This window comes from Scleropages formosus, chromosome 21 (assembly GCF_900964775.1).
Source record: "Scleropages formosus chromosome 21, fSclFor1.1, whole genome shotgun sequence".
NCBI lineage: Eukaryota > Metazoa > Chordata > Actinopteri > Osteoglossiformes > Osteoglossidae > Scleropages > Scleropages formosus.
In genome coordinates this window covers 5,485,063-5,497,145 of record NC_041826.1, presented here as the reverse complement: position 1 = coordinate 5,497,145, position 12,083 = coordinate 5,485,063, and positions in this window count along the sequence as shown.

The following is a 12,083-nucleotide window of genomic DNA, read 5'->3' as shown; positions in this document are numbered from 1 at the left end:
CATTTGTTCTTACTTGTATTAATATTAATTTTGTTTCTGTGCGGTTGATCATTCTTAGAAAATTATACAGTACAACAGGTAGCATTCATCCCAAATGAGTCTCAGCATGAATCATGATTTATAAATCATATACAATATTACAAGGTTGCATATGCTCGTGCCCGTGAGGCCACCTCACTGTCCTTACAGTAATACTCAGCATTAAGACATCCATCCGATGGAGACCTTTGATCTTTAAGCTCCTAACAATGAGTGTAGGCTGCTAGCGTGTACCGAAATTTACCGCAGGTGTAAATGTAAAGAGCTGCTGACTTCGGCTGTGTCAGGATACACTGGGGAAGTCACCTGTAAGGGCTGGATGGCTGTATAATGACATCATAACTTATCCATAATGGACTGTAACACTGAATTTGCATACACAGACTGATAAATATTTCTCTTTCGGATCTTCTGCGACAGCCGCATGCAGGCCTCTTTCCTCCAAGTAAAGGGTACAAAAATATACAACGGCCATGCAAATTTTGGTAATGGCAGACTGAGTGAATGTCCTAGTTTTGGTGAATGGCAAATATGTCAGTAGGAGTCACTTCTGGACTGAAGATGTGAATAAAATAAGCAGTATTCATCATTTATATATAAATCTCTTTTACCAGTGAGGAATAAGGGGGTCCCAAAATTACAGAGGTGTTACGTGATCATATTCCAGTGCTTTTACGGTTATATCAGTACAGCGTGACGGTCGAATGAAGTCTCTGGTTCTCTGCAGTACTCTACTATGGGCATGGGTGCGGTATTTGTGTGGGTGTAAAGTGCAATCTTCTGTTCCCGTGAGCAAGGTGAATGAGGTGTGCGCTGGGTGTGGGGACCGCGCAAAGCGGCCGGGCGAGTTTTGGAAATCGGCACACCTCGATGTATTGTTTTTTGCGGGAAGAAGCAAAAGCGAAGCACTCGCACGTATAAAAGCAACGGCTCCCTGAAACGCACCGGAATGCCTCGACTGTAAGTGAGGCCGAGCTTATTGGAGAAATGGATTTCAGTTTTTATTGACGATTAATCGACTTGATGGATCATCTCACGTGGCGCGGTTGTCAGGTTCTCGAAGTGTTCTGTAAGTCAGCAGTGGGACGCGCTCCAGACGAGCGCTGTTTGTCGCAGGATTTCACATGGCGGTACGTGTCGTGTCCAATGTGTCAAAGAGTGACAGTATTACTCTAAGGGGGAAATAATCAGTTATGAGTGAATCCAACAAAAATCTTTAATTTTAGCTGGAAATCTTGAGAAGAATACCCAACAAAATGTTGGTAGTGTAGTGGGTATAGCCCCTGCCTTTGGACCCAAAGGTTACAAGTTTGAATCCCAGCTGTAGTATCTCTGAGCAAGGTACTTACCCTGAATTACTCCAGTAAAATTACCCAGCTGTACAAATGGGTAAATAATTGTAAGTTGCTTTGTAGAGAAGTGTAGGTACAGGAGTAAGTGTTCTACTGGGATGTGGCTGCACTGAGATCCCTGTCCATCAGGTGGGGATGTTGGCTGATTCTCAGTCCATTTTAGCTCTTTTAACCAAGACCCAAGAAGTCGGTGTCATCCGAATCAAACGAACAGCATTTACCCATGTCTGCAGTTCACATTTACCTGACATTTTCCTTCAAAGCAACTTACAACATTAAGGTACTTACAATTATTTATCCATTTATACAGGTGGGTAATGCTATTGGAGCAGCTCAGGGTAAGAACCTTGTTCAAGGGTACTACAGCTGGAGGTGGGGATTGAAGCTGTGACCTTTAGATCCAGAGGAAACAGCTCTAACCACTACGCTACCAGCTGTCCCCTCGCCCCACCCACGTGTTTCAAGGGCTGGAAGCCTGGGGCTCTGGTTAAATGACAGCACTGTTTGGGCACAAATGTGTGTGACATTGAGACTTGACAGCACTGCCGCTTAATACTGAACTCAAACTGAATCGAGTACTTTGTGGATCATGGGTGGGAAACGAATCCTTGTTTTCTGTGTGTTGTGCCGCAAACACCTTGCACCGCGACGGCGGGGAGCTCCTCGACTGCTTCGTCTCAGCGGTTGCGCCACGGCTCTGCGAATGACAGGGTGCGCGGAGCCGAGCCGCAAGGCAACGTCTCAGAGGCACAGTATCATAAATAACAGCTTATTGGGGTCAAGCGTAAAAGACGGCCGTGTCACCTCTGCCAGGGGGCAGGGGGCACCGAGTGGGGGGCATCTCAGAGATGCTGTTAACCATAATGAGGGTGGACTCTGTCAAAGGAGGAGCCTTGTCAGTGTCGCTTTGCTGAGCTGCCCCCCCCACACACACACACTCACATCGTGACACCCCGGGCCCCCCACCTCAAGGGGAAATTTACACTTCAACTATAAAATCATCATCATCATCATCATCCTGTTACGCCACTGGCACGCCATCCCTCAGGTGTCCAGCGCAGTGCTGTCTTGGTGATACTGTCAGCATCCCTTCTCAGAACATCCCCAATCCACCGACACCGCCCCCTCATTGTCTTCTGGCTGACACCGACGAAGGAGGTCTTGGCTGGAAATCGTCCTCGGCCGGAAGACGTGCAGCATTTGTGGAAGGTGGACAGTTCGGAGACAGTTTGGAGAGGTCACATTCAGTCATGTGCCAGCACTCTGATCCACAGAGCTAAGTGCTAAGATGACTTCCAGACGTTGTTCATAGTCTTGAAAACTCTCCCGGCCTTTCCTAATCTGCTGTGCGTGTCGTCCTTTGCTCCTCCAGCAGTACGAACAACACTACCCAAGTAGGTGAACTTGTCTGTCCTCGGCAGGTTGACTCTATATGCTTGGATGGATGGGGGGAATCAGCGTTGAGTCCTCATCTCCGTCTTCTGTTGGTTGACTCTCAGTCCTAGCTGTCCTCCTACAGCGCACAGCCGCCGTATTTTCTCCTGCATGGGTTGATGGGTGTGTGACAGCAAGGCGAGATCATCAGCCAAGTCCAGGTCTTTCGATGTTGAGAATAAGGTCCATCTGATTCCTTAACTATAAAATAGGCTTTTGGTACTGTACCGGGGTTCCTCTACACTCAGAATATTGGGTTAATCAGGTAATGATCGTGGTTAATATTTTATTGCGACGTTCTGCCAGTGTTTGGTGCATTACCTGAACATTGCAATAAATTATATATTAACATTTTTCTTTAAAATAAAGTAGCAGTTATCGCTTTAGGGCAGCTGGTGGCGTCATCGTTGGAGTGGCTGCCTTTGGCTCCGGCGGTGGTGCTCTTGAGTAAGGTGCTTGCCCTGCAATTGCTCCAGTACCTTCGCCCGGCTATGTGACTCGGTACCTAGTTGTGACCCTGTGATGGAGTGATGCCCTGTCTTGGGTATGCCCCCCCACCCCCTTTAGCCTTACGCCCATAGGCTCCGGCTCACCGTGACCCTGCTCGGAACAAGCAGATATTGAAATTGGTTGGTTATTACTTTTCTGAACTCATTTTAACAATCTTAATGTTACGGACAGGGTTCAGAGATTTGGAAAACACGACATTTAATTCACATATAAAAGCAATGTGATACATTGATCTAAGTTTTAAAAAAATCTGTTTCGTCTCGTAACGAAAACATGGTAAACACAAAAAACAAAACAGTCCAAGTGACTAAACAGTTGAAGTAAATTATGTAAGCATATAATGCCCAGATTTAAAAAAAAATAAATATTTTTCTTTCTTTTTTTTTTTTTTTTTGAAAAAAGGGACATTTCCTTTCAAGTACAATTTCTTCATGAGCACAGCAGTGACTGTTTGCCACATAACAACGGAGTGCGATGGGATCAGATGGGAGATACGGTGATATACTGCTTTATGTGGCCTTGTGTTTTTATAGCTGCTCCAGGAAAACGCATCACAGAAACACAACATCACCAAATGGTGAAGAGGTAACTCTAATGTTATTGCTCATTTACAAAATTAGCACTTTGTGGCCTCCTGTTACTGTAAAGCGCAATTTGACAGCAATACGAGAGACCGAGCGGCGCTACGAATGGCGATTGAAGCCGCACTTGGAGGCACCGTTCGGACTGAACATTCTCACATATTGGGTTATCAAACGTCTTTCCGAAAGCCCTTCGTAGTCTGACGTTTCAATATGTCATAGAGCCGAAATAGTGCTGCAGCAACTGTTCTGGAAACATTTTGGTCTTTTATGAGAATATCTGCCCCCCCATCATTTTTATGCTCTGTATAATATTCAGTATTATATTGTTTTGGGCTGCATTCAGCCACACTGCAGACCTTCAGCTCACACCGCAGGGCACACATTCTTTTCTCTGCCCAAGGCTAAACACCATGTTATTTTCAACTTTGGAAAGTCCTTCTGAAACCCACACTTTGTATTCCGACATTACGCACTTATCTACTAGCCGTGGGCCTCGGTGCTGAGATGCAGTTGTCCTGCATGTGTGAAACGACACGAGTGGTGTCACAGTACATGGACAGATAGAGAATACCAGGGTAAAGTACAGTACATGCTGTATCTGGGTTAGAGTTAGGGTTAGTTTACTTGCACTGGAGTTCTGAAAGAGGTGGCACTCAGAGCGGCTACCGAAGCCCTTTGCATGTCCTACGTGCGCGTTTAGAAAAACATACAGACACAATAGAGTGACGGGTTGAACCAGTCCGAGCTCAGTATTGATTAAGTGCAAAAGACGTATTATGACAGGGCGGGTGCGTCTCTTTTGTTCCTTTGCAGAAGCACAGAAGTGACAGATGTGTCCATTGTTCGTGCTCTCCTGCGTGTCTCTAATGGATTAAAACCTGTTACAGCGGCAGCCGCCCACACTGGACCGGGTCACAAGTACACACACGTGTGCATTAGGCGTACGCTCATATTCCGGTTCTCATCCCGCAGGGCTGCAGACACACCTCGTTGCAGTAGTTCTCCTCGGGAGGTTTTGCTCCAAGAGCTGAACGAAGGACAGTCACTGCACTATGAGCGCTATGAGTAGTCTGCTCTGCCCACTGCCCCTCACTTTTTAGAGAAGGACGAGAGCAAAATTAGCACTCAGCCCTGCATCCTGCCGACTTGTCTTTGTGAAGAGCAGCCCTTTTCATGGGGTGCGCAGCGGGTTTGGCCGGGTCCTGCTCTTTGGTGGGTCTGGGGTTCGAGTCCTGCTTGGGGAGCCTTGCGATGGACTGCGTGTCCTGTCCTGGGTGTATCCCCTCCCCCTCCAGCCTCACGTTGCTAGATTAGACTCCGGTTTGTCACAACCCTGCTGTCAAGCGGTTTCAGTCAGTGTGTGTGTGTGTGTGTCCTTGTCATGTACATCATTAATGCTGCACTTTCTCCCCCCAGCCTGTGGCATTAAAAAAATACAGTAAATGTGCATTTCAAAGTCACTCACTGAGGCCCTAATTTGGCAAATATTCGCTGCTGTGATCTGAGCTATAAGTACAGTCTTGACAAATACAGTAGAACAAAGGTAACAGCTGACATAAATCAGCTTCCATAGGTACCAACAGACATGTACACACAGTAAGTAACAATAAAATGTAAATAGGTGATAAATTGTTCATCTGAGGTAATAGCAGACGTGTACATGTTGTAAATAGGTGATAACCAACCAGCGTCAACAACTGCTTATCCCGAGTGGGGTTTCAGTGAGCCAGAGCCTTACACGGCAACACAGGCCGCAAGGGGGATGGGACACGCTCGGGACGGGATGCTGAAACCCCAGACCTGCCACACAGCGGGCACCAGCCAACCCTGCCCTGCCACCACACCCCAACAGGTAATAACATGTACATGTAATAATATAAGGTAAGAACAAGTACATGTGATGTAAGACATAGTGATATTGTAAACAGCTAATAAGATGTGCATGCAGGTAATAAGAAACACACATGTTGGAGTTGGCTGTAAAAGACGACAGGATGAAATTACAATATGTGCATGTTTTTCATTGCCTTCTCACACAGACAAGTAACAAAAGGCAAATGATCACAGATAGACAATAAAAGAGACACATGTTCTAAATAGGTAACAAGATGTCTTTGATGGACTGGCGTTCCATCCATGGTGTACCCTCCTCAGCCTTGCACCCAGTGCTTCTGGGATAGTCTCTGGATCACTGCAATCCTGCTCAGGACAAGTAGTGAAATTGGATGGATGGATGGATGGATGGGTGGATGCTAAGTAAGTAAGTATACATCTGTTGCAAGCAAGTAATGAGAAACATGTACATGGTGGAGACAGGTAATAACACTGTGTGTGAGTGACACAGAGAGAGTGTGTTCCACTGATGTATGGATGAGTGACCCAGTGTAAGTAGTGTACCTAGCAGTGTAAGTCACCGTGGTGAATAAGGTGTGTGGGCTGGTAACACTGTGTAGAGTTCATTGGAAGTCACTTTGGAGAAAAGTGTCTGCTAAGTGAATAAACGTAAATGTAAACATGTACATCTGTTGTACGTAGGTAATAACAGACACGCATGTGGTAAATAGGTAATAACAGGCATGTACATGTTGCAAAGAGGTAATAAAAGACGTCCGTTTCAAGGACAGACATGAATCTGCTGCAGGTTATTAACAGACGTTCATAACCCTCATGGAGGACCTCCAGCACAAATATGCTCTGCACCTCCTAGATCCCCAGCAGCTCAGGGCCTGGTTGTCACGTTTCCTCTGCTGGTCCCTGCAGATAGCCAGGCAAGCGAAGCCTTGGAGAGAGCCCCCCCCCAGCCATCCGTCAGTGGCTCCAGCTGGGATCACAGCACTCTTCTCTTAGCCACATGGTTTTGCAGTGCAGGCGAAATGTTTCATAGGAAAGAGAGGTCTCCAGGACTCTGGCCATCAAGCTAATTATCCATCTGGTCCTGGGACTGAGATGGTGTGGTGTCTCACCAAAAACACTCCCGCACTCCAGCCACACTTCACTGTCCTTCTGCCCTGAAGGGATTGGTCCATCACCTGAGCTGGAGCATCGTGACGTCAACAGAAACGTCACCCCGTCCCTTTAGACTTGACCTCCGCAACAGCGAAGTCCTCCGCATCATGATCATTTGCGTGACATTGTGTTACCGTCTGTCATTTTCCTGTCAGCTAAAGGCTGCGTGCAGATTAAAACCCTGGCACGGGTTCAGCTAAGAAGACTCCAAATCATAGCCTCACAGAGCTTCCAGAACAGCGTGAGGCTCCGCAGCCGAGCCAGACCACTTTGCTCAGCATCTAGTGGACGCTTACTGCTTCCTGTCCTGCGGGGATGAATTTCTAGCAAACACTCTTTTTCCAGTTTGGCTCTATAAAAACTTTGAAATAGTATAAAACTGCAGAGTCAATTATTCCATTGCAGGCAAAAGACTCGCCTCTTTGGACTGTGCTACGTCTCCAGGAACTCAATTACATACCTCCTCTACACTGCTGGGAGCTGAGCTGTACTTTTCACGTATAATCTGTGTATTGTACCATTAATCCACACATACATGAACTTGCAGGAGTTTGCACTTGAGCTAATGCCATGGATCAGTTCGCACCAGTGCTGCTGCCATTTACTCTGATTTGCCCTTACTGCATTTTGTCAGGATGACCTCTGTTGAACTGATGAAACTCAAATGTAAACTCACAGCGACACACGGCTCCCCTCAGCAGGGTAACCCCAATTACTCTCACTCGCTGTTGTTAACCGCTTATCCTTGTCAGGGTGGTCTGGTGCCTATCCCGGAATTGCAGGGCTCTAGGCTGGGAGGGGCACACCTGGACGCGACACCAGTCCATCGTTGCATAAAAACCCAATTAAAGAACAATTGTTCTGCTTACGAACTCTGACCATTGTGGAGTAAATTAATCCAAATTAATGTCTGCAGCAAGATAATTTACCTGATGTGTCACTGTTTTCACCTCATCGAGACTTAGCGGTCACTCGGTATAAATGGCAAAACAATATGGCAATAACAATAGAAAAACATTTCCGTCACCCTGACCTTTAGGAAATTCCACTGCAGATGCTGTCTCCACTATTAAAGGTTTCGCTCTGCCTTCTTTAGATATTTGACAAGGACACGGAGCAATTACCTGGCATTCCGCCTCCAAGCAGACTATGCAGATATTTAAATATGCCATTGTTAAAAGGAAACTGTTTAGGGTAAAGTAATGAGGGAAGAGCGAGTCATTAATCTCTCTCTCCTCGGCTCTTTCTTCCCACGCCTTTCTAAGGCAGTGACATTTGATGTCTTTCTGCAGCCAAGGGATAGTGAGGGAGAAAGGGCAGAAACACCGTCAAATCAAGGAGGTCAAAATGCAAATCTGAGCCCCCTTCTCCCCACTCCTCCCCAGTCATGAATAGAAAGTGGGTCGATTTTTTTAATTATTCTGTCAGCTTCAAAGGAAGCCGTCGGACTTGTTCCAAAAAAGACGGAGGCTTGAGTTCCAAGATAAATGTTATCCATTTTTTCTGACGCCACCCTTTCCAGCCCCCCGCTCCACCTCCTCTCCTCCTTTCTTCTCTGGGCCAACAGCCCGTGCAATTTAAACACATGGGTTTGCTGAGGGCCAGCAACGAAAGCATGGCCAATTAACACCGAGGGCAGAACTGTGGAATTTCATACTGAAAAAGGAGGCGCGTTGAACAAAAATGTTAAGAGATCCGCCTAAACGCCACCTGGTCAATAGCGATGCATGCCTAGCTCGGCTTCTCAGAAGGTCACCGTTGCTGTCGCACCTTCGGTCTTTGACTTCCGTCACCGTTTAATAAGGAATGTGATGAGAACACAAGTAGGATTGTTTCCGTCTGGGAATATGTTGCATTACTTGATGTCCAGCTTCTCAAAGCCTTTGTCACTTACCTAAATGTGCCCTGGAGCTGTGTCACATTCCACCCAGGATACCAAGGTCACTGGAGCACCGAGGTGAAGAGCAGGTGGGGGTGGGACAGCGAGCAGAGCACTGCGGAAGTGCGGTTAGACAAACATCAGCTCCGCCGAGCACTTCATTGCAGTGGAGATCCAGGCCTTGAACGGGTGGAGGTCCCGCTGTCTCAGCTGCACTTTTACAAGTGCCTGTATCTAGAGTTTGCATATGTAAGCACATCTGTAACCCAACTGTAAAATTGTACATTTCACTGAGAAAAAATTGGATAAGCAACAAAATACCTGCTCGAAAAATGTGCATCATTTTAAGTGAGCAGGTTGCCATTCAGTTAATGACACGGACTGGTCAGATCTCAGGAGGGGTCCTGCTCAAAGTACCTTTAGAGAAGGTATTTAACCACAACTGTCGTGGTGACACTTCTGTGCAAACAGCTGAGTTGTAAGTAGCACTGGTGTAACGGCGAACATGAGGGTTTTGGTGCATATATTAGAACTCAGGAGCAACATGGATACAGTAAGAAAGAAGACCCCAAATCGCACGGACAGATCAGTTTGAGTGAAAAATTAGGTGTTTTCATAATGGTTCTCCTTAATGAAGAGTCCACTGAAGAGTCTTTCATGGACATGAAAGAATCTTCAGTGGAAATGCAACATCTCTCATATGCTGCCCCCCATGGCTCTGTAAACATCTGTTCTCTAACTCTGTGTTAACTTTATTTTACAATTAATAAAAAAAAAATCCTGCACCCCAGAAAAAAGACAAAAGACAGCACTACGAGTCGGCTAGAAAGAAAAACGTTGAGAGAACAGCGCACAAGACAGCGTATTACTTCACTCATAGGAATAATGGATTCAGCTGCCAAAGACTTAAACACACAGTCATCAAGTGATAAAGAGCAGTTAATGTATTCGAGGAAAGGCTAATTAACCTCCCGCTGCATTGAAATCACAGAGAAAGGAGCCCTCTTCAAATGCCAGGGAACATCTTAAAGTAGCCGTGTGATTGTTAAGGCCACGTCCGTGATGGAAATGAAGTCTCGCTGACACCGGCTTCAGAACACGGGCCCAGACTTTCGCAGCCCTAATTGTGCTGCTCTTTATGCACCTTGCACGCGGCAACAGGCATTCCGGTAATAAGCAGCCAAAAAACCTTTCGCTTTCATGAGTCGGGGGGGGGAACTCTAAATGAACTCAGTCCAGCTGAAGAAAGCAGTCTTGATCAATAGGTGCAGAAAACGAAACGTGCAGCCGGGCGGCTTTAGGAAGTGTTGCTAATGAGCTCCAGCCTAGCTGTCCGGGATGTTCCAGAAAACCATACGAAAGTCCGCGGGAGGACTTTTGGAACTTATTTAATCATTCTTCTTGGTTGGGGCTGGTTACTTCATGGCTCAACTCTTCTTTTCTGCTCACGTCACAAACTACATCTGCGCTTCCAACCCTGATTTACTCCTGGCTCCACACACAAACTATTTACTGCCAAGGAGACAAACAGGCTTCTCAAGAGATCTGCGCAATGGGTACAACATGTACCTCAAGACAGGGGTGTAAAAACTTGTCAGGTACTGGGAGGTACCTAAAAATATCAACATTAACACTCTGATGAATTAATCACAAATAGTGACCAAGCAGGACTGTTGAATGTTGAGAGGGGCATGAAGATGCGAATGCCTCCAACGATCTGAAATAAGCGAGAGGTGAATGGCATCTGTCTTTGGGTTCGATGGAGCTGTTGTAGATTTCCAGGTGTAGAAAATAGCTGGGGGTTGGGGGGTGAACAAGAAGCGATCACGTGTTCATTATCTTGGGGTTGGAAAAATGAACATCCAAGCAGCTTGTGATGGATTCTGATTGCCTAGCGACCTGTGACCACCGAGGCAGCAGAACTGGGAGTAGGCTGTGGAGGATGTGTCGGGAGACTGCTCGCAAGGACCACTTCTGCTGACACCCGCAACACCGAAGGAGGAAGAACGATGGACGGTGTGTCACAGTTAAACGCCCCCCCGCCATATAAACAATCTGGTCCCCAGGTCCCCACTCTATTTAGTTGGTTGACTCAGCGAGATGGCGCAGGCCCCGCTTGATCTGGGGCAACGGAACAAATGATGGACGAGGTGTGGGGATTGGGGGCTCTGGGGCACAACAGGGGGGCACCTGTGCCACAGTGCTACCCGGAGGGAAGGTGAGCCAATGACGCTCTTAACGACACACTCACTCAAAGGGGTTTACCATTACAGCGCTCCCGTTACAGGGTCACCTCTACTGCGGAGTACCTTAAAACAATACAAAACAAAACAAAACACATACTGGTTTCTGCTTTTAAAGTATAGAAGATATTGCCTCCAGGTCACATTTCTGCATATGTGCTTGTCTTTAAAGCTAAAGAATGTCCCACCAGTGTTCTTCCACCAAACATGCTGCTGTGAAATCCCAGTGGGGGATGTCTTTAGAGCAGAGGACACAACTGCCTGCCGGGACTTTCTCGGGACATTTTGCCTTTGCCAAACGCACCCAACCTTGACATTCCTTGGGGAGGGGTTACTGATACGTGCGCTGTTACAGCCATGAGCTCATCTCAGGGGTCCAGAACCACTGAGTGTGTCCAGTCTCCTCTGCTCAGTGTGCTGTGACTACGTGTGTAGCAACATCACATGAGGTTATAGAAAGGAGGCCCGGGCGTCCCCTCCCAGGGCCCTTGAGAACAGCAGCCAGAAGGCCTGCTGCTGACTGTGCAGTTCCCGCTTGAACCGCTCTAGGATATCCACCATCTCCACACCAGGTGCTCCAGTCTGCCCCCCCAGCAACTCTTTGATGGACAGCTTCAGGGAGGGGCTTCTGACCATCAGCCAACATTTCTGAGCTCCTGTGAGGGAGGCTGACGCTGTGTGTGCGGCACGGGGGACACACTGATGGAGGAGGGTCCCCACTTTACCATCTGTTAAGGAACAGTATGGATCCTATCCGGCTCTCGGGCCCATTAGCTGGGTAATGGAGGCTGATCAGTGGGGGAAGTCGGCCGTGACAAATGAAAGAACCCCAAACTGGGGCTGTCAGCAGAGGACACCTTCTTCCCAGGGTGCAGTCATCTCACATTAGGCAGTGCCGGGCAGGGCTGCGGTACGAGCTCATCCCTGTCAGGAGAGTAACTCAGGACAGAGAGAAAGAGAAACCCCAACCTTTTGTGGAGTTTGTTCTCTGCTGTTCTTTGTTGAATGTGTACAAACAGTTTTGAGCGAGCGCCTG